Source organism: Mustela lutreola, chromosome 5 (genome assembly GCF_030435805.1).
Source record: "Mustela lutreola isolate mMusLut2 chromosome 5, mMusLut2.pri, whole genome shotgun sequence".
In the NCBI taxonomy this organism is placed as follows: Eukaryota; Metazoa; Chordata; class Mammalia; order Carnivora; family Mustelidae; genus Mustela; species Mustela lutreola.
The window spans coordinates 147524363-147546637 of NC_081294.1; the positions used below are offsets into that span (position 1 = coordinate 147524363).

Sequence of the window (22275 nt, forward strand, 5' to 3'; positions counted from 1 at the left end):
GCACTAAAAAAAGTTTTAAAGAATCCAATAAAATTAATTTCAAGAAATAGATTAATTATATCCAAGATATTTTATGTCAATATGTAATCAATGTGAAAATGCTTAATGAAATTTATGTATACTTATATATATTATTAAATATAATCATATAGTGTTATATATAAGTATATATTGTATAATAAGTTATGATAATATAATATTATTAATTATCTATAATATATATGTAAAATGATAATATATCTATTTGCGCATCTCTAGGAGAACCTGGAGTGGGGGCCTCCGGTCCCACCAGGCACAGAGTTAAAGCCATTCTCCGGATCATTCAGGTCCTAAGTCATCTTTTTCTCTGTAACCTAATTTGAGTGATCGGGCTCCTGGCTGACTTAGACGGTAGAGTTTGTGACTCTTGATCTTGGGGTTCTGAGTTTGAGCCCCACGTTGGGTGTAGAAGATTACTCAAAAATAAGTCTTCTAAAAAAAAATAAATATATAGGGGGCTCCTGGGTGGCCCAGTCAGTTAAGCGTCTGCCTTCAGCTCAGGTCATGATCCCAGGTTGCTGGGACTGAGTCCCACACTGGCCTCCCCGCTCCACGGAAAGCCTGCTTCTCCTTCTCCCTCTGCAGCTCCCGCTGCTTGTCCACGCTCTCTCTTTCTCTCTCTCTCTCTCCCTGTGTCAAATGAATAAGTATATTTAAATAAATAAATGAATAATTCAAATAAATAAATTTACATGCATTTACACAAATAAATGTACATGAACGAATGAATGAATAAATAGAGCGATTCTGTTCCTCTAGCATCCCGACTCCAAGGATCTGGGAGCACAGGGACATATTTGTCTGGGAGCACATGGACATGCCCTTGCTTTCAGGTTCGGGAATCAGAGGCAGGTTAGGATGATCTGCTCGCCTGGGGAAATGTGCCACAATGGCCCAGCCCCTTGGGGACCTACCCAGCCAGTGTGCACCACGGAAGCAGGCCAACCCTGGCAACGTGAAACAGTGCCCAGCTCTGTTTCATGGCAAGACAGCCACTGTGGAGCAAACACCATCATCTGCTGACCCCTTAACGATAAGCAAGCTGAAGCTAAAAGGCAGTGCGACTTGCAAAGGCCAGTCACCGGGGGCAGCAGGCCCACGCTTCAAGGCTGGGTCCCTCTCGTTCCAAAACTACCGCTTTTCACAGTACCCGAGGGTCTAGGGACCCAGGTCTAAAAAAAAAAAAAAAAAAAAATCACTGTCTGGAAAATAGAAATCTAAGGTTAAGTGGGAAATGTCGTTGTTACGGTTTTAATGGGTGATTCTGGTCCCAAACTCAAGTCCTCTGCACAGCACCCCTCTGAGGATCCCAAGGTCAGGCCAGCCCTGACCTTGCTGGCTTGGGATGTTGAATGGGCGCTAAAGCCATCCTCCTTGATGAGCGGAGTAAGCTAAGTAAGACATGTCTGGGGAGCACAGAGAGCATCCTGGCATAAGGGTGCTCGGCCAAGCTTTATCGGCAAACTCCATGATTAGCCCTGAGCAGGCCTGTGTTACCTTCTGGGTGAAGAGCACCCCCCACCCACCCCCGCATCCATGGACCTGCTCCTGCCTCAGACCTCGCCTGGGCCCTTCCGGATCCGTAGGATGCATTAAAAGACTCACCTGTGTGGGTCTGAGTTTAATTATACTCGTCAGGCAAGGGATTTGGGGAGCTTTAATTTAAAGATGATGCTGAATGCTTTTAAATGATTTTAAATTTTCTGAGGCACCCAGCTGCAACACACATCTTTCATAAATTACAGAGCAAATGCCGTGGCGGCGGTGTGCACAGAAGGGCCAAGGATCAGGACAGATCCCCAAAGGAGGAAATATGTTTCTGGCAACGAAGAAGAGCTTAGTGCACACCTATCATTATTGTTAATGGGAGCGGGGTGCTGGGCTCCCTCCCAGGGCACAGCGCAGTGCAAGTCTGGCTCTTGGAATTCCGTTCCTTGCCGCTCCCTGCCCGCTTGGTAGCACGGAGCCCCAGTGAAATGTGTGTCAAGTTCTTCAAAAACAATTATTGCTGCTGGAGGAAAAATGCTCAGCAGAGGACTCTGAAGGTAACACCTCCTCAGAGCTGGAAATGGAAATGGAAATGAATTCTGGCAATGTTTGCATTCTGTTTAATATGAATCCTCAGATATCTCGGTGGCTGGGTGCAAAATGGGAGAAGGGATCTGAACGGATGATAATGAGCTTGAAGAAGGAGCTCGCGAGGTCTCAAGACCAGAGTCACGGATGGGGGGGTCACGCACCCCCTGAGTTCTTGCCGCGGTCCTGCCACCTGACCTCGGGGGAGCTACTTAACCTCTCGGGGTCTCCTTTCCGGGGTCTAATTCACAAAGGTGTGGAGACCAGTCATTTATATCAGAATCTCAATAATGATGTCGGTTACGTGGGCAAGTGACTGAAGGTCCCAACACGTGGGACTGAAATCCTCCCAAGTGAGCCCAGCAGCAAGGCGTCTTGAGCGAACGCTCCCTGGAAAGGTAAGTGACTGTCACTCCTGGTGCCACTGTGCGTGGCCCTGACCTATTGGCTCCTGGACAGAGAGATGCTTTGGTGGGGGGTGGGGAATCCCAAAGATGGGACAGGAGACTCCTCTACCAAGAAGATCCCACCTACAGTGAGAAGTCAAGCCAGAAAATCTGACAGGGACCGCAAGGCAGGGAGTAGGACGCTAAAATGGGACTCGGTATGATTCCGTCTCAGTTGAAACTCTAGAAGCTGAGACGTATCCGTGAACATTAGGAGACAAGAAGGCCCCACTCTAAAGTGGGGTGCTAGACCACTCAGGCAGGCAGGCCACTGTGAAGATCTGTCCTCTTGCCAAAATCTGCCTGGAGGATCCCAAAGGGTGGAGGGTTAGGAAGCTTCCAGACTTTCTTTCAAGGCAGGCGAGGGCATGCAGAGCCCCACAAATCCTCCCTCCTACTCTGGGGTCAAGATGGAGAGGCAAGACTTGCCTCTTTTCAATCCAGCTGGGGTAGGCTTCCAAAGAATCCCTTGGAGATTCTGACCCGTGTCCCCTGGGGGGTGTTGGGAACAGAGGTCGGGTCAGACTCACACCTCAAGAAGTCCAGAGGCAGAGGCTTGCAGGGGGCATGGAGGCAGAGCAGAGAAGCAGAGGGGGCTGACGGCATGTCCACAAAGGCAATCTCCCACGGAGTCAACATTGGACCACAAGAAGGGGAGGGGCTTGGCAGGACCTTAGACCCGACCCCTGTGAGACACCTGGAGGGGAACAGGAGCCCATGAGTGAGCAGATTGCGATATGCTTAGGGGATGAAAAGACAAAGGTGGTGCCCAGTGTAGCTGAAGCCTCCCCAGTAAGAGAATGCCACCCACACAACAACGACAGAAAGAAGCATGGCGGGAACCTGTCAAAACAGGAGGCAACAACGTGGGGCACGATGACAGCCAAATATTGCCTTTCCCACCCTGCCTCTACTCCCTCTACCCTCTCCAAGCCCAGGAGGAGCCACCACCAGTCCCCCGAAGTGAGGAAGGGAGGGAGGAAAAAGGACCAGGCAGGGGGTGACTGGGAAGACGCCAGCATCCTCCCTCCCCTGTCCCTCTCCAGACCCGAGCCCAGATTTCACTTTGGAGGTAAGTTTGAGTTTCATTGTGAGGGCAGACTCGTGTTTTAGTTATGAAAATGAAAGTATTCGTAAAACTTCAAAGGACTGGAAGACTTCTCATTGTCTGTAAACGACAGGACGAGCCACGGAGTGTGTCCAAGCGTTCACCCCCTCAGGTGGGTAAAAAGTGGTCCCCACGAGGGATGTGTGGACTCAACAGTGAGAAAGAGGCAAACCGTTTTGTACCTGTGTCCCCACCAGAGCTCAGCTCATTTGGGGTGCTGGGTACCCGTTCTCTGGTGACAGCAGGACACCAAGGATGAAGGCGGCAGGCTTTGGGAGGTCTCCCCCGGTGAGAGCAGTCAGCCCATCCACCAGCCCTGCTGGACGACTCCGACGGCCCCCATGACAGCGAGGCCACCGCTCCCGTGACGCAGGGTTGGCAAGATTTGAAGACACGCTGCCTCTTTTTGGTCCTTGAATATTCTGAGTGGGAGCCAGAATGAGTGCACTTCCCAAAGTGCTCCATGGCCTCTAGAACGTCTGCTAGAGTCGTCAACCCTGTTCGATAAAAGGAAACCCATTTTATCCTCCTTCATTAATTATGTACGAAAGCCCAGAGAGGTGACTGTTCTTTCAGGGCCGACGAAGAAAAACCAAGCCAGAGATGGACAGATGGATGGATGGATGGATGGGAGTGAGGAATGGAGGGAGAAAGAGAGGGAGTGAAGGAAGGAGGAAGGAAGGGCAGGCAGAAAGGAGGGAAAATAAAAAGACAAAGTGGGAACGTTTACTAGCGGTAAACGTCCAGGCATCAGTCGTCAGGTATGGCTGTATCCAGGTGCTCAATTAATGTTTTCCCAAATATATCTTTCTCCCCACCTTGGCAATGAATTCGCCTTCCTGTGAGTGGCAAATAACCACCCGAAGCTCTAGCCCTGTGGTCTATCTGCTGAGGAGCCCCAGCCAAAACGAAAAAAAGACTCTGGCAGTGGGTGTCGGTAAAGGCCACAAGTTTGAATTTCACACTGACCTGGCACGTCCAGTCTGGAGCTACTCGTCATCACTCTGAATATCCTGGCCTGGCCCCTGTGCTCCTGAGGGCAGGGCTGTGGGATCAGCCCCCAGGAAAGCCCGGTACCTGGGTGGGAAAGAGCTGTTCCTCCTTGAAGACAGGGACATGGGGGGCCATGCCAGCAAACGGGTCAGGTGTCCACTCTGGATACAGAGCCTGCAGGTAAATAGCAAAAGCCAGGATCCGAACGCCCATCTTTCGATTCCTAAACCGGAAACTTCTTCCGTTTATTGCCGTGTCCCTCATTCTGTATTTTCTCACCACAACAAATAGGGGAAGTTCGCCATCTAGAAACTCACTTTATGCACGCCAAGGTAAAGGACCTGGTATAAATAGACCCGTATAAACAAAATCATTTCATATACGAGACAGCAAATGGAATCACTGGCCTCATTTTATTAGCATTGCTCAAGATACTTACCGGTGCTCTCATTTAGCCTGACACGAGCAAAAGCCCTGGTTTCCTCAACTCCTGAGGCAGGATTACGTGAGCAGAGTGGGCAACAGGGTCCCGTGTGTTCTCGGACGTTCTCTGGAGCTCTGGCAACCTGTCCCAGTTAACTCCGAAGAAGAGAGCTGAATACGGCTCATGGAAGTGACAAAGCTATTCATTGGTCACGCAAGAGAACGAGAGCTTAAATAGGGTGACTAGTGCAAAGTTTGGGGGTTTTCTTTCATTTGGTTTATTGACTTACACATAAAGAAAAGGGAAGACTTTTTTTGTTTCTTGGGTTTTTCCCCCCTCTAGAGGAATGCCAGTTCACCTTTTAAAAATCTGTATCCCTGCTCCACGAAACTTCGGAAGTTTCAAGGACAGGAGTGGCTTCTGTGCTGGCCGTGGGCGAGCCGCTAACGCTAAGGACGTAGTACTTGACCTGAAAGGCAGACCCACTGGGGAGGTGGGCTCAGACACGAGCAGATGGGTCTTTCCCTCATCTCCTACAGACCCTGGGCTTCGTGGCTACTGAACTCCAGAATGGAAGAAGGGCAGCCTCTACTCTGCCAGGACCCAGGACGGAGGGAGAAGAAGCTGGGAGCTGGAAACGCCCAGGCGCAGGGAACGTGCACTATGGGGTCTGATGTGGGCAAATCATCGATGGTCCATGCATTTTTATTTTACTGAATTTTATTGTATGTATTTATTTTTAAATTTTTATTTATAATTATTTTTTTTAAAGTAGACTCAATGCCCAGCGTGGAGCCCGACACAGGCTCGAACTCACGACCTCGAGATGGAGGCCCGAGATGAGATCCAGAGTTGGACGCTGAACTGTCTGAGCCACCCTGGCGTCCTGGTCAACACATTTTTAAATAAGTCATTGTGTGCCCACAAAATTCCTGAGGATGGTGGGCTTCCCCTGACCTCACCCACGAGGAAGCTTATACCTCTGAGCAGTAAGGGATGTAAGATCGAAACGGGTTTGTCAATGACCTGTCCCTGCCTACGTCTGACGTAGGACTACGCCCTCCATGACGGCCTCTCTCAAGCTTGATAAACTTCCATCTGTCCAGCCATCTGTCTGTCCAGTCTGTCCATCAGATAACTATTCCCAAGAGCTCTTGCGTGCTGGTCTGTGCCAGCCAGATCCAGTCTGGGGCATCTGCAAGCAGAAAGCACCAGGGGGCCCGCAGTGAACAAGGGTATCATGGGAGCGCAGCACCGGCGGCCGGACCACGCCCAGGGTCCTGCTCTCTGGAAGCACTGCGGCCCCAGGTGTGGGTCTGTAAGAGTGTCACAGTCAATGTGGGACCACAGCTGGAAGGAGAAGGCTGCCCAGGGCACCCTGCACAGAAGGAAGGCTTTGTGCAAGCTCCCTGTGGAAACTCTGACTCCGGGCGGTGCGGGCTTTCACTCGGATTTCCTATCATTTATCTTCTTATCAAAAGGTTTAATCACTTCCCACTCTCCTGACTGTACGGGAATAATGAGCTTATTCTATCCCTACCAATACAATGCACAATAGAAACAGTTCAGAGACGCTGCGGCCTCCTAAACTGAATGTCTGGTTGTATAAACATCATTAAAACCACAGGAAAAGGAATGTTGAAGGAAGAAAAAGAAATCTCAGTAATCTCACAACTGCGTACTGCCCGCTGGCCTTTGTGGGCACACCAAGATGAATTCTATGTGAAAATTCGTTGGCGTGTCATTTCCCCGAGAAGCTGAATATATTCTGACATGTAAAGGACCTGTGGCTTCTCCGAAGCCGAGCATGTTTCCCCCAGGATTTTCGGCTTCTCTCTCCAGAATAAAAAAGTACTTTAGAAACTTGAAAATGAATCCCAGCGGTAGCTGTATGGCGTTGGGCTGCTTGAGTCTTGTTCTGGAAACAGTTAAAAATTGCATCACGTCCCCAGAGGGCAAGGTCTATAGTGTATACCTTGATGCCTCCATTAGCTCCCCCCCCCCCCAACAAAGCTCCTTTCTATGAAGTCAGACATATTAAATAACAAAAGCAGAGGGGATGGGAGAGGGTGGGGGCTGGGGAACCTGAGCTGAGCTGGGAGGCCAGCAGCAATGGGCCAGGTCCTAAGCAGAGCGGCCAAGGCCAAGTCCTCCAAGTTATTCTGGCTTCCCTAGACTCCTTCCTCCGCCCTCTCTCCCGGGTCAGAGTCGGAGCACTCATCACACTCCCCGCCAGCAGAAGGGAGAGTTCTTTGCAACTCACCACTTGTTCCATCCTGTCCAAGAGTTCATCACTGATTCTCTCACCTTGGCTGTGCTGGACCTTTCCTCTCGCCGTCTAGTAAGGGTGGATTTTTAGGCATCTGTAAGTGGGACAAGAGGTATGGAAGCAGATGGCCTGAAACAGCACCCTACATCCTTACGACTCAACACGTAGTCCTTGGACTGCTGGCAGTGGCATCCAGTCGGAGCTCATCATGGAATGCAGAAGCCCTACCCAGTGGGGCTGGACCAGAAGCTATACGGCAACAAGACCTCCAGGTGCTGTGGGTGTCATTGATCAGGGACCTCGTTTGGCGAACCAGTCCTCTAGAACGAATCGGGGGGTCCAGCTACCTGAGTACCCTCCCAGGGCATTTTCCTGTGGGGATATAGGAGGCCACTAGTGACTTTCCATTTCCAAGATGGCAGAGAAGAGCCCCAGGCCAGGCAGGAGATTGCGGTGGAAAACTCGCTGCCCACTCACTGCTACCACTTGTCTCCTGGGTCCAGCCTGCCCTGCAGTGCTCCCCCTCTCCCCTTGACCTGCCCACAGTCTCCTCAGGATTTTCAGCTGAGGTGGTCAGGCCCATGGGATCCCATTTGGTTATGACAACAAACACAGGGCCAATCTGAGCCATGTGATAGAAAATAGAACTGACCTGACAGTCTCATGCAACACACGAAATTAGAATAGGAATCCTCCAAGGGGCACCTGGGGGGCTCAGCCAGTGAAGCATCTGCCTTCACCTGCTCAGGTCACAAAATCAGGGTCTTAGGATCAAGTCCTGCATTGGGATCCTCACTCAGCAGGCGGCCTGCTTCTCTCTCTGCTGTTCTCCCTACTTGTACATGCATTTTCTCTCTGTGAAATAAATAAATAAAATCTTTAAAAAACATAATACTGGGGCACCTGGGTGGGTCAGTGGACTAAAGCTTTGCCTTCGGCTCAGGTCATGATCCTGGGGTCCTGGGATCGAGCCCCACATCGGGCTCTCTGCTCAGCAGGGAGCCTGCTTCCTCCTCTCTCTCTGCTTGCCTGCTTGTGATCTCTGTCTGTCCAATAAATAAATAAAATCTATAAAAAAAAAAAATAAAAACACATTACAAACCCTCCGAAATCTTTAAAGAACATAATGTGAATCCTCTGAAATCCATCAAGAATTGCCTGATTTCAAGACCAGCAGAGGTCCTGGGAAACCATTTCTATTCTTCCCATGTGCCAGGCCACGGAAATGCCTGTGGTCCTTTCTCAGGATCCGTAATCAGTGAGCCTTCTTAATAGTCACAAGAATCCAAGAGTTGGTTTCGCATCTTGGTGACGATTTTGCTGGTATTAATCTGCATGGTATAATCTGTTGTCATCTAAAATATCTCTCAATGGGGGTGCTCATGCTGAGGCTGATAGAAAGCTCCCCCACTTTGAAATCTGGGCAAGGGAAGTTAGATGTGGTAAATGCCACAGCGAAACCCATGCACGCACTCTGACATGCTATTAATACAGGGAAAGGCTTTGCGAAATATTACAGATAATGCTAGGGGGAATGCACAGTGGTCAAGCCAAAAGACAACATAGTAATTACAGATTTAGGCTCTTCTGGAACACATCCCCTGACTTCACATTTATGGCTATGGGAAAGTTTGTCTTGAATTACGTAAGCTCTTCAAAAAAGCATCCGTGGCATAAAACATGACCACGACATATATGAGAATATTTTATTCCTCAGGCCACTGAAGCCAAAAATGCATTCTGATGTATCTAACATGATCTCCCTCCTTGGTTATGGAACTCATCCTCCTCTTCCCCACCCCGGGTTAAGAAACACTTTGTCCCCTGGGACCCCACACATCGCCTTGCAGGCAGCAGACACCCGAGAACATGACCATTAGACCATTACCAGAAAGACAGCTGGTTTTTAACTCTTTCTCTTGTTTTCAGTTTTTTAAAAAAAAATCCGGGCTAATGTTTTTTGAACTTTGCCTTTGAGCAGGGCTCTTGGCCGCTCTGCTGGATGGCTGTTTTACTTCTCTGTGCCTGTTTCCCATCTTTGCCAAAAGATCTGCCCTCAGCCTGACAGTCATTGCTCTGGTCATATGAAGAGGAAGATGGTGCCCTTTAGGTTGAGGAGGGACAGGGCTGCGGCTGTGTCACCGAAAGTAGGAGGGGGTGTACAAGTCCATCCACACTCCTGTGCCCATTCTTGGTCCGGGGTGAGGGGCCATTACAGGTGGGACACAACCCTCACACACTTTTCCCCTCTGCAAGTGCGATATGTAGGGCTGGATCTCAGGACACAGGGTGGGGTGTGCCCCAGGGTCTCTCTAGGAAGTGGCCATTTGCAATCATGAGTGAATGGGCTCTTAGTATTAAGAGGTAATCACAGGTCGAGATCAGAGCTGTGGAAGACACTCCTCCTCAAGGATTAAGAGAGGTGCAGTGACAGGACCCCAACTGGGACAGTCCTTTTGCTTCTTCCTATGCAAATTCCTCTTTGGTCCCTACCCCAAAGGAAGGTTCTAGAGGCCAAGGGAGAAAGAAACGTTGAGTTGAAACATACAAACGTGCCATTTTTAGGCACCAACTGGTTGACTGTCGGCAATTTCATGGGATTTTACCTAAAATCACCCAGTGGAAAGGGTGGGGAGGGTGTGAAACCCTTTAAAGTTTGCCTGTGGCAGGAGGTGGGCGTGGGAAAGGTGGTGGAGAGTGAAGTTGGGCTTCAGGGGAGACCTCTGTCTGTCCCCCACCATGGGGGAGGTGGCATAGAGCAGGAGAATGGGCCTGGGAAGTGACCCTGCTCCCTCTGGATGCTGGATTCCAATATAGAGGGGATTATCTCTGTGAGTTGCCGCCATATTGCCACTGCCCTCATCATTCTGCCATGTTAGGATTTGTAATGTCTTGAGGACAGGGTCAGGGACAGTCTCCTATATACTCCCAGCACCTTACGTGGGTTCTAAAAACCCGCTGGAGGCTCCGAGAAATGGCTACTGAATTAAAGCAGAAGCATCCTGATAATGCAGCATTCCTACAGAAAGCTGGCGGTGGAATCTTCAAGAGTAAGGAAGAGGACACAACAGTTCCTAAAGTTATTAGATGACAAAATAGATTATTTTCATGAAGCATCTCCCAGGATGGATGACTGGGCTTCAGACAGGCACTGGGCTGAAGTATATCTATGCGCAAGTTATGAACAATAACTTAAGGAAGTAGATTTCAAGGTAGAAACAGTAAAATATGGAGGAGAAGAATCTCTTTCCAGAGACCCGAGAACTGTTTCAGAAGCACCAAGCACATGTAAATAATTGATAGAATATTAATAATAACTTAATTATTCATTGAAATAGGTTCCCTAAAGATATGGATGAAGACTGGATCAGCCTATTTGAAGACATATACTTGAAAATAATAGGACTACATTGCTCCAGATACATTCTAACTTTTCAATATTCGAGCTAGTTCAACCATTTTATTCCATACTTAAAGGTTTTAATCTATTTAATTCACTAACTCATTTGAAAATATGTGAAAGGTACCATGTTTGGTATCGTGGGACGACAAGGATGAACCAAGGGCATTTGTCTTCAAGGACATCTATGAGAAGAAGGGGTAAGCCACGTAGATTAGATTGAATGAATATTCTTCAGAGTAGAAAGGAGAAAATTGGTCTATGAGAGACACAGACAAGCGCTAGGGGCTTTCTGAAGGAGAGAGGCTCCTTCAAGCTGTGGGAGGAGAGATGCCTTGGTGTTGGGAATTCTTTCTGGGAAGGTGGTCTGTTGGTGAGGAAGGCTGTGGACGGCAGGAGGAAAGAGCGTCCTCACTGGGCACTAATGATCCTGTCAGACACGAGCATGTTTACACAGTTAAGGAGCCAAGATCTGACATTGGGTTCAGTCAGTGCCAGGGGACGTGAGAGATAGAACTGACAGAGGGAAACCCATAGAACAGGACTGGAAGAGGCCATCACGGAGAGTTCTGAGTTCAAGGAAACAATGCGGATGTTGGAAATGTGAAACCCTCAGCTCTGCTCTGTCTGCCTTGGTATCAAAATGATCTACCAAAAGGTACCTGAGAGTAACCAAGGAGATCCTGGAAATAAGCCCCAACTGGTTTGCCCATGGAATGAGAATGGAAAGTGACCTTTGGGTTCATGTTGGTTAAAGTAATGTAGGAACAAAAGAAATGAGGACAGGTCTTCTCGGTGTGAGGACACAGGGCAATGTCCTGGCAGTATCTCACCAGCCTCATTTTGGGTCATTGTTAACGGACCATGGCTATGAAGAGATGTCACTGCATGATAGTACACGAACAAGGGAAAAACAATATGGCGCATGGGCTTTTGAAGGTTATAGTCAGGATTTCCACTAGGATGCATTCTCATTTAATTTTCATATCAATTCCATACATTATATTATTTCCATTTTAGACATTTCCTAAGGAAACCTGGGCTGGGAATGGCCTAAAAAACAAAAAGAGGCAAACCTGTAACCCCGTGGCAGGGCTCTGATTTGAACCCAGATCCTTTGGACCCAGAACCCAGGGCTCCCCCAGAAGTCACATCTTCGCCTCATGAACACCGATTCCCCTACCTTCTCAGGATCTTGGGTCTCTTGTCTATAAATCAGGGATTGTAACCCCAAAGGACGGGCCTCACACCTCTAGCCAGGTGCTTGTGCTGACAACTCAGGCCAAGGTCAACCCCCGTAACTCTGCTGAGGGATTTGGTCTGGGTCCATGAATGCATCCTCCCATGGCGAAAGCAATGTACCCAACCCGATTCCAGGAAGCCATCCATTCCGTGCTAGCAGAGGGGGACCGCTACTCCCCACAGTCTGCATGATAAATCAGATCAAAGACACCCGCTGCAAGGGCCTAAGGGGCCCCTGTTATCACAGGCCAAACTCAGAGTCAGTGCTGCCAGATTTACTCTCTGATTCATAAATCCTGGTGGATCGGAGCCTGTCCTCCCCAGCCTTGCTGACTCCTCTCTGGCGGGAGCTGTGCACAAAGCCACAGCCCTGGGGCTCAACCTTTGCCTCCTGTCTCCAGGACAAGAATCTAGGGCCAGCTGAGAAGGTCCCACATCCCTGGCAGACGACAGACTTTTGCTTTGCATTTTTCAAATACTGATATTCCAGAATACTGAATATTGATGGAAGGAAGGGAAGAGTTCTCTCCAACCTATCCCCCAAACAGCCCCTGTGCTCCCTGTAGCTGGTGGATGGAGAGATGCTTGTCTGGGCTTTGGGCCGTTTTCCAATGAAAGTTCCAATCAGAGATTTTTCTTGGTCTCCAGACTCCCAGCGGGCCTTAGGCTGCATGTCAGAGAGTGTGGACTTCTCAAACGTGTCCATGTCTCGTCTACACCACACAAGGCAGTAAGAATCCCTATTGGTTCTCCCCCATCCATCACTATTAGGATTCTACGTGTCCTGGAGCTTTCTTATTTCCTGGGGGATCCATGATCCAAAAGCAGTTTGGAACTGTTGCTCCAGGAAGAGAAACCTCCTGTGTTCTGCTTCTCTGAAAATGGGGGCCCTGTGCTCCCCAGGCCTCCACGAGCTGGGTCCCCTGCCTGGATGGGCAGGTGGGCAGACGGGGTCCAGGGTGTGGCTCTCAAATTGGTGCTTCAAAATTCAGAAGCTGGAAGCACTTTCTCCCTGAGTGTTCCATTGCCCACCTCAGCCTCGTACTTCCTGGCCCTTCTCCCTCATCAAGCAGGTCTCTCAAAGGATGGAAACAGATCCCCAGTTACCTCCGAGGGTTGATACCAACTGGATGCCCAGCGGGGCATTCTTGGGGCAGAGACACCAGAGCCTCTCTGCGATCTGCAGCTGACTAGCCCCAGGAAAATGATGTCACAGTTTGCACAGAGCTGAGTGTGCTACAGGATCCTGTCTTCAAAGAAATACCCCCTAGAGGTAAACAAGACCTACCAGAAGGAGTGGCAGGAGTCCCGCCCCTGAGCAGGAAGAAACCAGGCAACCGCAGAATCCAGAAGGCTTCAGGGGCCGGCTGAAAACAGCGTCAGCGTGTGTGTAGATGCTAAATATTTCCAGTGCAAAACCCAAACCCAAACCAGACAACAACAGACAGACAACAACAAGAGTCTCAGAATCTCGGAAGCCGAGGGTGGTGGGGGAGGGGGGCAGATGCAGGCCACAGAGGTGCGAAGGTGCTCCAGGACTGCCTTTCCTCCTGTCTCTGCAGAAGGAGTACTGAGGTTCTGGAAAGCCAGTGGGGCTCCCCAGAGAGGCAGGGAGCACTGGATGCAGTCCTCCAGGGAAACCCCAGGGGACCCCCCCTCCCACGCCCCATCATCCTGGCTGTGCTGCTGCTTCCCTTGGGAAGAGCTCTGCTAGGAAGAAAAGCCTCAGGTCCACGCCTGTCCCAAAGTACTCACGTGTGTAGCAGAGAAAATCCCGAGTCCTCTCCATCCTCTCTTCTTGGCATTCAGAGCACCCTCGCCATAACCCGGTCCCTGGCTTCTCTGGAGGAAGGGAGAAACAACTTTTCCCACCAGTCCCCCATCCCTTCTACAGGGTTCATTCTGCTCCCAGCTCTGTCTCAAGAGGGATGTGGGGGGTGGGGCAGCAGCGGCGCTCCTGAGTTTGGGACCCACACTTATCAAGCCTGGAATCTGCTGGGCATGGCAGTTGCTGGAGAGGCTAAGTGGGGACAGAGCTAAAAGGGAGAGCCAACTCTGCCCACCAGCTTGTTGCCATGAGACACCGTAAGTCCAAGGCCGCCATGGGAGAGGCTGATCTTTCTAGAAAAGCAGCAAATCTGCATTTGTACACGAAATGTTCCATTTACAATCATGGGGTCCAAGTTTTAGACAGCAGTTGTTAATGGGGTAAACGCAGCCTGGGGCCCACCCTGCTCCCTCTCCCCTGTAGGTAAGCCCTCCTACAGGGCACCCACGCTGTCAACTCCCTCCTGCCCCCAGCAGTCCTCCAGGCTCCGTCCAAGGCCAAGCCCATAGAGCAACGCCTCCCCACTGCCCCCAGCTTCAGAGGGCCTGGGCTGCCATCAGAGCAGCTGGCTTTGGAAGAAGAAGGGATTTCCTCTTTCTGGAATGTGGAATTCACCCATTCGAACAGTAATTCTGGCCCCATCCGTGAGTACCAGTTTTAGAATCTGGAATCTGGAATCTAGATTCTAGAATCTGGAATCTGGAATAGAAATGGCAGCCACCTTTGCCTCATGTGGTCACATGGGAAGAATCATAGCCCCTTTAGGCATTTGGAGCTCCTCTGAACACACATAATCCTAATAGTTTCACCACAGAATTACTGTACTGAAATAAGAAGTTACTGACATCCTTATGAAGCCTCGTTACTCTTAGGGCAGGCTACGTCTTGCCATGGCTCTGGGAAGTACCAGAGGCATCGACCCTTCTCCCCTGGACGGACTCAAGCTGAGGGATGAGAGAGTTAAGACTGCTCAGAGCCGGGCGCCTGGGTGGCTCAGTGGGTTAAGCTGCTGCCTTCGGCTCAGGTCATGATCTCAGGGTCCTGGGATCGAGGCCCGCATCGGGCTCTCTGCTCAGCGGGGAGCCTGCTTCCCTCTCTCTCTCTGCCTGCCTCTCCATCTACTTGTGATTTCTCTCTGTCAAATAAATAAATAAAATCTTAAAAAAAAAAAAAAAAAAGATTGCTCAGAGCCCCCCATCTCCAGAATCAGGCTTCAGATCTGGTTCTGGTTCTCAGGGGGTCTCCTCCTAAAGTCAGTCCTCCAAACGCAGCAGATGTTCCTCTTTGATTCCCTGGTAGGATGGGACCTTCCTCCCCTCATCCTTTCTCAGAGAGTTGGAGCCAAGGTTCAAAGGCATCCTCATCAAAATAAACAGCTACCATTGTGCGAAGAGGGGTCAACACCGGCAAGAGAAAGGGTCATTTTGCCAGTGGATGATTTATTCCCGTCTATGCCCCATGAGTACTCCTCCCTAGAGAAGTGGCAAACTTTCTGGCAAGAGCTGGACCTACAACTCCTCCCAAGTATTAGAGACACAAAGAGTTACCCAGGTTCATGTGATTCCCTGTGAAACATGCACAGCATGGCACTCAACTAGATAGCAATTGGGAGAGCTTATTCGATCACCTCTTTGTGCATATTGCTGTGAGGTTTACTAGGATACCATATACGGTTCCAAAGAAAAACCCAGGAGGAAAAAGTATATCATTGATGGTGACCTTCAATATTCTTAAGCATTCCAGTGTTGCTTTCAAGCCCAGGAATAATGCTCAGGGTCTTAATCTCTTATTCAATGAATTAGCCAATCAGTAACAACTGACCATCTCTGCTCCAGTCTGTAAAGAACATTTAGAAGGACTATCAGAAATGCTGGGTCCTTCACTGATTGGTGAAATATATATATGTATACATGTAGATACACACATATATACTAATGATACAAAAGGATATCTAGTTAAACTGCTCAATGTGTCACAGAGATATTAAGTTCTCCAAGAGTTCAAAGAAAGAGTAAAAGGAGTGCAATGAAAGATGGAGAAATCAGGGAAACTTCCTGGAGGAGGTGATGTCTAAACTAAAACCTGAGAAATGGGAACAACTTCCATGGGGCCTCATAAGCAGGAATGACCTTGCTTTAGTTGGCTGAGAAAAATGAAATTTCTGACTGAGTGGCACTGGAGAAGCAGGACACAGTGAACAATTCAAATAACACTTAGGATAACGCAGTACGGGAAATAACCGACTTTTCAGTTCAGCATGTTTTTGAATGGAGTTGAGCAAATTCAGTTCGCTAGCGGTATTACACTGTGCAGAACACACAAATGTCAGCAAGGGCAGCCAATGCTAAGTCCTAGGTGGGACAAGTAACATCTCTTAAGAACAAAGGGATCTTAGGGGGTGCCTGGGTGGCTGCATCAGTTAAGTGTCTGACTCTTGATCTTAGCTCAGATCTTGATCACAGGGTCATGAGTTCAAGCCCTGTGTTGGGCTCCACACTTCTACTTTAAAAAGTATGAGTGTGTGTGTATATATAAATATGTAAATGTAAATATAAATAAATAAATAAATAGACGAATCTTATAAGTCAAAAGAAAAATAACAAATATCTTCTTTGAGGGGGAAGCCTGGGTGGCTCAGTGGGTGAAAGCCTCTGCCTTCGACTCAGGTCATGATCCCAGGGTCCTGGGATCAAGCCCCACTTCGGGCTCTCTGCTCAGCAGGGAGCCTGCTTCCTCCTCTCTCTCTCTTTACCTGTTTCTCTGCGTACTTGTGATCTCTGTCTGTCAAATAAATAAATAAATAAAATCTTGTTTTAAAAAATCTTCTTTAAAAAAAAAAACTTCTTTGAAAAAGTGGGCAAAGGATGGTATTAAGCCTGATGCAGAAAAAGGAAAACATAGGAAAATGTACAACGACTTCATAAGAAAAGCAGAAGGTTAAAAGCTGGGGTGCCTGGGTGGCTCAGTCAGTTAAGCGTCTGACTGGATTTCGGCTCAGATCTTGATCTCAGGGTCCTAGGATCGAGCCCCCATCTGGCTCCATGCTCAGCCCCACACTCCTCTTGTTCTCTCTTTCTCAAATAAAATTTTAAAATCTTTTAAAAATATGTTTATTAATTTGGAGTGTTGTTTGCAATATATTACCAAAATTTTTATTTTTTAAAAAGATTTTATTTAGGGGCGCCTGGGCGGCTCTGTGGGTTAAGCCTCTGCCTTCGGCTCAGGTCATGATCTCGGGGTCCTGGGATCAAGCCCCGCATCGGGCTCTCTGCTCAGTGGTGAGACTGCTTCTCTCTCTCTCTCTCTCTCTGCCTGCCTCTTTGCCTACTTGTAATCTCTCTGTGTCATAAAATAAATAAAATCTTTAAAAAGAAATAAAAAGATTTTATTTAGGGACACCTGGATGGCTCAGTCGTTAAGCGTCTGTTTCTGGCTCAGGTCATGACCCCAGGGTCCTGGGATTGAGCCCCACATCAGGTTTCCTGCTCTGCGGGAAGCCTGCTTCTCGCTCTCCCTCTCCCACTCCCCCTGCTTGTGCTCACTCTCTCGCTGTGTCTCTCTCTGTCAAATAAATTTAAAAAAAAAAAAAAAGATTTTATTTATTTGAGAGAGAGGGAGAACACAAACCAGGGGAAGGGGCAGAGGAAGAAGGAGAAGCAGACTCCCCGTGAGTAGGGAGCCTGACACAGGGGTCAATCCTAGGACCCTGGGATAGTGACCCAAGCTGAGCGCAGACACAACTCACTGAGCCACCCCGGTGCCCTATTATCAAACATACACACACATACACACACACGTGCATTCATTTCTATTTATTTCTCTTTCTTTCTATGTATATATATGGGCATACATGGACACACACATATACATATATACAAATAAATACACAGACCTCTATTCAACTAGATGTTAATATTCCATATTTCTAAGTAATGTGATTACCAGCAATGCCTATTGTCTTCTGCATACATTTTATGTTTATTTCATCACTGTTTTCTACAGTAAGCATATTTTTTCCCTTTGATTTAAAATAAGAAAGCTCAGGGGCACCTGGGTGGCTCAGTAGGCTAAAGCCTCTGCCTTCAGCTCAGGTCATGATCCCAGGGTCCTGGGATCGAGCCCTGCATCGGGCTCTCTGGTCAGCAGGGAGCCTGCTTCCTCCTCTCTCTCTGCTGGCTTCTCTGCCTACTTGTGATCTCTGTCTGTCAAATAAATAAATAAAATCTTTAAAAAAATAAAATAAGAAAGCTCAGAGAGCCCCAGGCAGCCCCACTGCTGCGGCCGCCAGCCTAATCACCATCGAACCCAGGAGGAGCGGCCACTGTGGCCCCCAGCCCCTGTCACAGTCCCCCCAAGGGCGAGCCACTGGGCCAGACCCAGCCACCTCCTGCCCGCCCTCCACAAGGCAATGCCAAGCTCTGGGGAGCTGCTTCTGAGGACTCACTTATCTGAGGCACCTGCCTGCTGGGTCAAGGTCACTGCCGTGAAGGCTTGGGTAATAGTCAAACGGTTCCTGATTATGGTTTCAATAAACAAGAAGGACACCAAGGAAGAGATACCACACCTTGAGGCTGCCATTTTGGTACATTTTGTCCATTTTGTCCTGTCCTGAGGCCAGGAATGACCTTCTCAGTGTAGGAGGTGGAGAGACTGGGATTGGCCCTTGCTGAGGGAGAAAAGGCTTCCGGGATGAGCTCCAGGGCAAGGCGGTAACACAGCAAGCTGTAGGCATCATGGACTATCCCCTCTCGCCTGGGGCCTCCACACCATCACCAGCAGAACTACCAGAGCGGTGAGAATGGGGTTAAAGAATGGGGGACTGACTGGGAGAGCTCCCCAAGGTCAGTCCCAACAGCAAGGGCTCTATGCTAGGTCCCCACAGGCTCCCAGCTTCCTGTCTGCCAGAGACTATGATAATGGACCACAGCTTTCCAACCCTGTGCACGGAGAAGGGGAGAAGGGTGGCGGGGGGCTGGCAAGAGGGGTGCAGGAGAGCAAGGTAGGCCCTTGAGACAGAACATGCATCGGGGTTATGAAGGCGATTCTGCAGGGGTGTCTCCTGGCCAAAGACAGCCCAAGGAGGACAGCAGTGGAGAAAGCAAGGAGATGAGAACCAAGGTCAGCAGCCACCTCAAGGTCGGTAGCCACACAACTTCAGTTACCCACACAGATGCCCAGAAAACCCAAAACCACTAGATAGCACAGGGACAGAAGCAGCCGATCACGGGCTGACACTCGGCTCCCCAGCAGAGCAGGACGGGGCTGAGGAAATGCCAGCTTACCCTCTCTCCCACCACCTGGTTTAGGCATCCACCAAGAACGAATATAAAATTCTAGCAATAAGAAATGAGACCTTCAGTGCTGGCTTTTTACCCACTGACCAGATAACTAGAATAACCAGCATTACCTGGGCAGGACGGGGGTTTCTATTATTTTTACCTAAAGACGTCGCTTAATGGGAATGACACACGTGGGGTTTTGGGGTTGTGTTTTGTGTTTTGTTTTTTTTTGTTCATTTGTTTGTTTTAAAGCCTGGTTTTTCTCAAAACACCTTTAGAGGTTTTTAAATGTCTTGTATCTGGTCAAATGGAGAATTCTAAGAACCTCATTCTTAATTTGTAATTCAAGTTTACGATTTGATTCTTTAAAAGGGTCCACAAACAGCAAGTGCGTATTACTAAGGACCTTAAATAATAAATACATCGTTTTAAAAATGTAAAGCTCAGAGTTTTCCATCAGTAGGATGGACAGGGTCCCAGGAACTCACGTGACAGAGAATGTTGCTGCCCAAAGCCCAGCCAGGACGAGGCCCAGCAGAAAGGAATGTAGCTTGGCTTCCCGGCCTGAACTGCCTTTCCCAGTGTGTATTTCAAAGAGCATCACCTAGAGTTGGAAAGAGGAGAGAAAACTCAAGTTCAGGGACAAACCTGAGGCCCCAAAGGGAAATAGTGTCAAGAGGGTATAAAATCCAGCCTTGAGGCTGCCATTTTGGTACATTTTGTCCATTTTGTCCTGTCCTGAGGCCTGAAAAGCAAGATTCACTCCCTCCTTCCCTCTTTGAGAAGTAACAATGTCAACAGTGAGAGTATCCGACTCTTAGGAAATGTTTCTTATATTGAATCATTTACCCTTTACCACAGGGTCATCTTGTGGACATGCCAGCTGTTACTGTACCCATTTGATAGATGGGAATGCTGAGGCTTTGGGGGCACAACCAGGACTTGACCCCAATGTACTAACTCCCTCCTCCCTACGTCACTTTCTAGAGCATTGAAACAAAACTCATTCAAAGGCAGGCCATTCATACCAAACAGGCATTGTAGCCTTTGATATTTAAGCAAAGGAGAGGGCGCAATCATGCATATCTTATTTATCATCCTGCCTCATTACACAATCACATTAAAACTGCTGATACACTGAAGTGGGAGCCCGATGCTTTGCTCTTCTTTGTTTTGTTAATCCCACAATGGAATTTCTGGTCTACTAATCAACCTTAAGCATGGCCTTTCCTTCTCCGGAGTGCTCCCTATGGGAAGAGGAAACACCAGTCTGATGGAGGAAGCTGACCCCCTGCGCTCCAGGCTCTGGTTGCCCAGAAGCCTACAGGGCCCAGGAGCTCTGCCTCTGTACCTCTTCCCAACAGGACTCGGTTGCCTCATCCTGTTCCCTCCCTGAGATGGCCTATGTGTGCCCTTGGGAGGAAGAGAGAGCACGGGCGATTTCCTCCTGCATTTCCCATTCTCTCGGAGAGGCTGGTGTGGGCTCCTCCCCGGGCTTGGGAACAGACTGATGCTTTTCAAGTAGAAGCTGCAATCTTCAAAACTTGAGCCCGAGCCCAAACAGCCCTTAAAAGGATGAAGAGTATAGTCTCAGTTTCCTTTTGCTGAGAAATAAACCCCAGCAGGACAAAAGACTCTTACTGGGGAGCAGAGCTGCACCCCCCACCCCGTGAGTAGGGAAGAGTGTCAACAGCCTCAGATGTCCTCGGTTTCCTCATTTGTTTTACTTCAGAAAAAAATGAAGTTCTATGTCTTCTGATTGCATTGTTTTCAATAGGCAATATATTTGCATAGTTCAAAAACAAAAATAATGGAAAAGTGAATACACGGGGGAAATCCTTAGAGTTAATTTTAAGTCCTCTCCACCCAAGATGGGGCTCGATCTCACAACCGCACGGCCAAGAGTTGCGTGCTCGACACACAGAACCAGCCAGGTGCGCCTCCGTGGGGAAATCTTGGTCACACCTCTGCCCAGATCTCCTCATTCCCTCCCTTCCTCGTAGGCAACTCTTTTTTATTAGTTTCTTATGAAGCCTTCCAGTGTGTTCCATAATATACTTATTTTCTCACTTTCTTATTGAATAGGCATTCTCAATGGGGGTGATACCACCCTCAAGGGGGTGAAAATGGATTTTGGGAAGCGAAAAATTCTTCCCTTTTTTTCATGGATAAATCACAAATATACATTAGACATGCAGCACAGAAACAGATACACGTGCTATTAAAATTTCAGGGGGGTGGCAATCAGGAAAAAAAGCCTCTAAAGGCTTCTTAGGGGGATGATAATGAAGAAAACTTTGAGAAACACTGCTATAGGAAGCAGTGTATGACAGACACTGCTCTGCACCTTGCTTTTTTCTCTTGATAGTCTATCCTAAAGATCTTTCCGCATCAATTCATGCAGATTTGTTTGCTTTTCTTTTTTCTTTTTTTTTTTTTTTTATTTTGACACACAGACAGAGATCACAAGTAGGTAGAGAGGCAGGCAGAGAGAGAGAGCAGAGAGCCCGATGTGGGACTTGATCTGAGGACCCCGAGGTCACGACCTAAGCCGAAGGCAGAGGCTTTAACCCACTGAGCCACCCAGGCACCCTTGTTTACTTTTATTATAGTGGCATGGTATTCTGTTTCCCAGAAGTAAAATTATTTCTTTCACCTGTGCCCTATTAATATGTACTTGCGCTAATGCTCACCTTTGGCTACTGCAATCCCGCAGTGAACAGTTTTTGCATACACTGAACACACTCACAGGTAAATCTGTGTATCCTGGGAGCCTGGAAGGGGGGTTGCTAGGTCCAAGGGTAAATTCCTTTAAAATAGAAGGAGATAGGGCCAGACGTCCCTCCATGTTGCACTGAGTCTTCCATCTAATGAGTAAGAAACAGGTTGGTTACCCTTTAAATGGCTGTCTGATCCCACAAGAGGGTTATTAGCTTAGTCGTAGCTGGGCAAGGGGCAAGGTGTTCATGGGGTGGCCTGGGGTCTCCTCTGCGCTGTGCTGTGTGCCTCAGCCAAGCAAAGAGAGGGTCCCTGATGATAGTTCTCAGGCAAGGAAGGGGCCCATGCCTGTGTGATGAGGAGTTTGAGGCCTTCACAGGTAATATTATTTGGGATGGCCTCAGACCACCGTGTGGGATTTGGCACCCCCTCCCCTCCCCCGCCCCCAAATCT

The 22275-nt window shown here is 48.6% G+C and overlaps 1 long non-coding RNA gene across 1 annotated transcript; it reads right to left on the bottom strand.

Moving 5' to 3' along the window:
* Positions 1 to 1076: 1076 nt before the first annotated feature.
* Positions 1077 to 7614, bottom strand: LOC131832593 (uncharacterized). The gene is made up of 4 exons (XR_009354116.1): positions 7350 to 7614; positions 4639 to 7004; positions 3852 to 4166; positions 1077 to 1211 (listed from the first exon to the last, which is right to left on the bottom strand). It is a non-coding gene; the product is annotated as an uncharacterized LOC131832593 (long non-coding RNA).
* Between the last annotated feature and the right edge of the window lie 14661 nt (positions 7615 to 22275).